The sequence below is a fragment of the Sorghum bicolor genome, chromosome 1 (genome assembly GCF_000003195.3).
Source record: "Sorghum bicolor cultivar BTx623 chromosome 1, Sorghum_bicolor_NCBIv3, whole genome shotgun sequence".
NCBI lineage: Eukaryota > Viridiplantae > Streptophyta > Magnoliopsida > Poales > Poaceae > Sorghum > Sorghum bicolor.
This window is the reverse complement of record NC_012870.2, coordinates 36,393,715-36,399,707: the sequence shown is the minus strand read 5'-3', so window position 1 is coordinate 36,399,707 and position 5,993 is coordinate 36,393,715. Positions and strand designations below refer to the sequence as shown.

Sequence of the window (5,993 nt, the reverse complement as noted above, 5' to 3'; positions counted from 1 at the left end):
CTATACAGCCTTCATGATCCTTGAAGAGTCTTTATTTTGGTTTATGACGGGTAAGTCTAGCTGAGTACATTCCCGTACTCAGGGTTCTATTCCCATGTTGTTTTGCAGATGGGCAGATGCACTATGGTTATTGCATTCACTGCTTGTACCCAGCAATGGGTGATGACTAGACCAAGGGCGATGGTCACTCTACCTTCTCTTTTGCTTTTGTGGGAATGATCAAATTATGGCACTGTATCAGACTAAATGTGTGAGTGTGTTACTTTCAAACTTTGAAGCTTCCGCTACTTGAGAACTTGGTTTGTAATAACTCTAAGTACTCCGATGTATTTGATGAATGATGCGAACTGGATGTAATTGTGAATGGTGACCGCTGAACTTATTGCGATCTTGGATGTATATACGATATGTGGTTTGAAATCCTTCGAGATTTCACGGACTACCGGGATTATATGGGCTTAAGCTCGACGGTTTGACTGTGTAATTGGTCACTATTAGGCTTAATCCCAGATCCCGCCTGGGCCATATTTGGCGCGATCCCGCACGACCGATCTGAGCCATTGGTTCTGATCTAACGGCCAGGAGTGAATATTGGAGATATATGAAGCCCCAAGCCGTCGGCCACCCCAAACCCTAACCCTCATTTATGTTCTTCCCCTTCTCTGTTCTATCCAGCACTAGACGCCGCCGTCGGCAAGAGTGGTCACCAGCGCCGGTGGGGCGCCGCCATGGCCAATCCGGCTGCTTCCTTTTTGTCTTTTTGTTCCTCTGTTTCTCTGCCTCCCATTTCTCTTTCTTGCGCGCTGCACGACACAAGGAAGATCCGGCCGTGGTGGTCGGAGAGAGGTTGCGGTGCCGCCGTGCGGCCCTTGCCGGCGTGCGCGTTCTCCCTTGCGGTTGAGCGCGTCACTGTCAAGAAGCTATGCGACGGTGCCCTTTAATCCGAGCCCCAAAAACACAGTGTCGTGCAGTGCTAAGTACAGTAAGGAAAAAAACATCAGATCTGACGTGCTTTGTGTTAGGGTTCGACATTTCTTTTTTTTCTTTATCGGGGTTATGGTTAGGGTTTGGTCTGTCCGGGTTTGGATCCGTAATTTTTTTCTGTGATCTTTTCTTTCCCGATCTGGATCTACCAACTAGGTAGGCGACTGATACCATTGATAGATTTAAACTGTACATAGGATCGACTAGCAGTAGATCTAGACGGGTACAATCTTTGATTGGTAAACAACATGGTACATATTCTATACAAGATCTAAAATAGAAACGAGGAATACAAATAAATAGATCAGGATTAATAGGATTAGACCGTCGACGGAAGGAGTAGCAGGGGCGGCGGAAGTCGATCCTGAGGCCATCACGTCGCTGGTGTAGTAGATCTTCGATGACGTCGGCGGTGGCGGTGATGCGGACTTCAAGGCGGCGCAGATCCGGCGTTGGTGAGTCTTCCCATTGCTGGCTGCGCTCCCTGGATCGGTTAGGGTTTTCTAGGGTTTGTGGATGTCGGTGGGAGGAGTGGCAACTGTTCAACCCGTGAGCAGTGCCGCCGGCCCCCACCTCTTTATATAGCACAGTGCGACGGGGGCCCACCAACCATATAGGGTGGGCGCCCTCGATCAGGGCGCGAGACAAGGTCCAATAAGACCGTTGGGCCATATTGGTGGGAGATCAAACCAACAGTTGGGCCTCGTCCACCGGCCAGCGCGGGGAAGCAGCGCCTGCCACCGATCCTGGTACTCAACCACCATCTCGGTGCGGCGGCAGTCCGCGAGCTCGAAGAGCGGCGCCGAGCGCAACGGAGGCCCAAACCGCAGGTTGAGCAGCTCCTTGAAGCGCGGCTAGGTCGGGGTGCCCTCGTCCTCCTGGACCTGCTTATACCACAACTGGGCCACATCGTTGAGGTTGTATGAGGCCATCCATACCCGTTCCTCCGCCATGATGCGCTGCTGCAGGAAGAAGGATTCACATTTGTTGATGAAGATGAGGGGGTCGGTCTTGCCGTCGTAGTGCGGAAATTCGGGCCGCCAGTGCTTCGGTGGCCGATCCTGGGTGTGCTCGCCGGGGTGAGGCCGCGGCCCCGAGCCCGAGGACGATGCGGTGATGTCGGCGATTGCTTTGGCGTTAGCCTAGATAGACGACTGCATCAGTGCCACATTCTTGGTGAGGGCGTCAATGGCGGCCTTGAGGTCACCGGGTCACCCATGGCGTCGGCGGTTGAGGCAACGGTGGAGGACGCAGGGGATGGTGGGGGGCTTGGGCAAGAGATGGTGGTGGGTGCGGTGTAGCTGTTGGAGGAATCCGAGGATCGACGAGTCTCTGATACCAGGCTGTCAAGCGCTTCAACGCTCAACGACGGCGGGCCACGACTATGTACCTCGTAGTTGCGCTCCAGGCCTCACCGCGGGGATATTCCCCCCTGCCGATGGCTTAACAGAATATGGATAGGAGATTAGATGGAACTCAATGCTTGATTATCATTGTTTGAGTACAGCCAATATATAAGCCAACCGGCTAACAAACTAGGTAACAAATCCCCTAATTTCTAGGCCTGATTCTAGCCACTGATTGCCGCCTTGCCATCCTGGGCCGCGGTGACCGCGGGCAGCCCCGCGTCGTGCTCTGCAGCGCGTTCTGTTTCCCTGCGAATGTCATGCGCCCTGGCCCGGCGTGCATATGGCATGCCCCACATGACAAGCCTCAAGATTGAAAACAAATCTATAAAAGATTTGGTTGCTGCCAATTTGTTGTGGGGATACAGAATTGACAGCTATTCAGAACCTGCTGCCCTTTGCCCTTGCTGGGTTCCCATGCAAGTACTTAGGGTTTCCTCTTTCCTTGAAAAAGCTAAATAAATCTCAAATGCAACCTATTGTTGACCGCATTGCTGATCAACTGTCGGCGTGGAAGGCGGAAGTGTTGACACGTGCAGGAAGGAGGATTCAGGTTTAGTTCGTGCTCACTGGGATGCTTATATATATTGTTAGGGCAACTGACCTCCCAGCATGGCCCATCAAAGAAATAGATAAAATTCGACAGCGTTTTCTCTGGTATGGTCGCAAGGAAGCAAAGGGGGGACACTGTTTGGTAGCATGGGTCAAGGTTTGTTGGCCAATTGAACTCGGTGGGCTTGGTATTTCAGACCTAAAAACTCACAGCTAGACTTTAAGAATGAGGTGGTTATGGCTGCAATAAACATAGCCAGACCGTCCCTAGGCTCATCTCCCAATTCACGTTCCTGAGCAAGCCAAAGCTTTCTTTGCAGTTGCTGTTACCTCTGAAGTCGGTGATGGCGCGCATACCCTCTTTTGGACTGATAGATGGCTGTGCGGTCAGAATATAGCTGAGTTGGCTCCTCAGTTGTATGCTGCCATCCCCAAAAGACGGGCCAAACAGCGTACAGTCAAGGATGCTCTCACTAACCATGCTTGGGTTGCAGATATCAAGGGGGCTCGAACTGTTGGTGTAATAGTTGAGTATCTGCACTTCTGCAGCTTTGGGATATATTTTCTACCATTGTTTTATAGCCACAAAGGGAAGTCAAACATATTTGGAGGTTATCTTCCAATGGTCATTATTCCGCCAAGTCTGCTTATGAGGGTTTTTCTTTGGAGCTACCTTATTTGCACCATGCGAAAAGGTCTAGAAGACTTGGGCGCCACCAAACTATCGTTTCTTCATGTGGTCAGTGGTACATAAGAAATGTTGGACAGCTGACCGCCTGGCATGTCGGGGGCTGCCCCACCCAGATTGTTGCCCGCTTTGTGATCAAGAGGAGGAAACTATAAACCATCTCCTTGTTGGATGTGTCTTCGTTAGAAAATTCTGGTTCCATTTGCTAAGGCATCTCAGTCTCCAGGCACTTTCTCCACAACCTAGCGAGAACTCTTTTTTTGAATGCTGGGACAGAGCTATTAATAATACATCTGAATTGTTAAGACAAGGGGTTAACTCTCTATTCATGCTGGGTGCTTGGATTCTCTAGAACCATCGCAATCGTTATGGAGCGGCTCCAAATATTGCTGGGGCTTTAGCCGTGGCTACTGAGCAACGGCATCAGTGGTCCTTGGCTGGGGCTAAAGGGTTATCCCTCTTATCTGCTCACCTCCCAGGAGATTAGAATTTTTCTTATGTGTGTGTGGATCGCCTCTCAGCCAGCTTAGGTGTGTTGTGTTGGAGTTGTTCCAAATTCACTTCAGGATATTGGCCGGGATTATGTCAAGGGTTCCTTATTCTAGTGCTGTTGGGTCTTTGATGTATGCCATGGTTTGCTCTCGTCCAGATTTGTCATATGCTATGAGTCTTGTTAGTAGATATATGTCTAATCCTGGCAAAGAACATTGGAGGGCAGTTCAGTGGATTTTCAGGTACCTCAGAGGCACATCAGATTCCTGTTTGAAGTTTGGAAGAACTGATAAGGGCCTTATTGGTTATGTGGACTCTGATTATGCTGCTGATCTAGACAGGCGAAGATCACTTACTGGTTATGTGTTTACTGTTGGCAGTTGTGCTGTGAGTTGGAGGGCTACTTTACAGTCTGTTGTTGCTTTGTCTACTACTGAAGCAGAATATATGGCTATTTGTGAAGCGTGCAAAGAATTAATATGGCTGAAAGGTTTGTACGCTGAGTTTTGTGGAGATGAATCTTGCATAAGTTTGCACTGTGACAGTCAAAGTGCAATTTACCTCACTAAAGATCAGATGTTCCATGAGAGAACTAAGCACATAGATATCAAGTATCATTTTGTGCCTGATGTGATTGAAGATAGTAAGCTAAAGGTATGCAAGATTAGTACCCATGATAATCCTGCTGATATGATGACAAAGGCAGTTCCTGTTGCTAAGTTTGAGCTATGCTCAAGCTTAGTTGGTCTAATTAGATAGTCCAAGAGACTATGGTTGGCACCAGTGGTTTTCTATCTTTGTTGCGTTTAGGATGAAGGGTTGATTTATGATACAAGATGAATTTGTCTCAAGGTGGAGTTTGTTGGAGTTGTTCCAAATTCACTTCAGGATATTGTCCGGGCTTCTGACGGAGCGAAGCGGAGGCCCGTCGCCGGAGGCTTGGGCCGGAGCCCTTGCTAGGGTTTCATGGAGACTTGATTCTCTTGTAAGCCGCCATAGGCGTGTAACCCAAAACTCTTGAGATAGTGAGATTGTTGCCGGCTGGTGCCCGTGGTGTTTCCCCTTCGCATTGAAGGGGTTTTCCATGTAAATCGTGTGTCTTCGCTGTGTTTGATTTTTCGTTTACTTCATATTACTATACGTCATTCTTAACAAGTGGTACCAGAGCTTTGGTTGCTGTTAGGGTTCATGACGACGTCGATGAAGTTCGATCTTCCACTGCTGAACTACGACACGCGGTTCTCGCTATGGCAAGTCAAGATGCGGGGATTCTGGCACAGACCCATGACTATGATCAGGCGCTGGACAGTTTCGGCAAGAGGAAGGCTGAGTGGACTACTGAGGAGACTCGCAAGGATCAGAAGGTGCTCGCCCTAATTCAGTTATATCTTCATAATGATATTTTGCAGGAGTGTTTGACGGAGAAAACTGCTGCAGAACTATGGACGAAAACGATCTGTATGTCCAAGGATCTAACCAGTAAGATGCAGATGAAGATGAGGTTGTTCACTCTGAAGATGAAGGAGGAGGATTCGGTGATGACCCACCTTGCTGAATTCAAGAAGATTGTGGCCGACCTAGTGTTGATGGAGGTGAAGTATAGTGATGAGGATTTAGGTCTTCTACTGTTATGTTCTTTGCCAAATTCGTATGCAAATTTTCGTGACACCATACTTTTGAGCCACGATTCGCTAACAATAAAGGCAGTTTATGAGGCTATATAGCCTAGGGAGAAGATGAAAGTCATGGTGCAGAATGATGTCACGTCGTCCTCAAAGGGAGAAGCTTTGCATGTGAGAGGCAGAACTGAAAGCAGATCCTCAAATGGGAGAGGCCATTCAAAGTCCAAGCCGCATGGTAATAAAAAGTTC

At 48.8% G+C, this 5,993-nt stretch overlaps 1 long non-coding RNA gene across 1 annotated transcript; it reads left to right on the top strand.

Annotated features, from left to right (window-relative positions):
* Nucleotides 4,231-4,600, top strand: LOC110434179. Its single transcript, XR_002451660.1, has 2 exons — nucleotides 4,231-4,364; nucleotides 4,464-4,600. It is a non-coding gene; the product is annotated as an uncharacterized LOC110434179 (long non-coding RNA).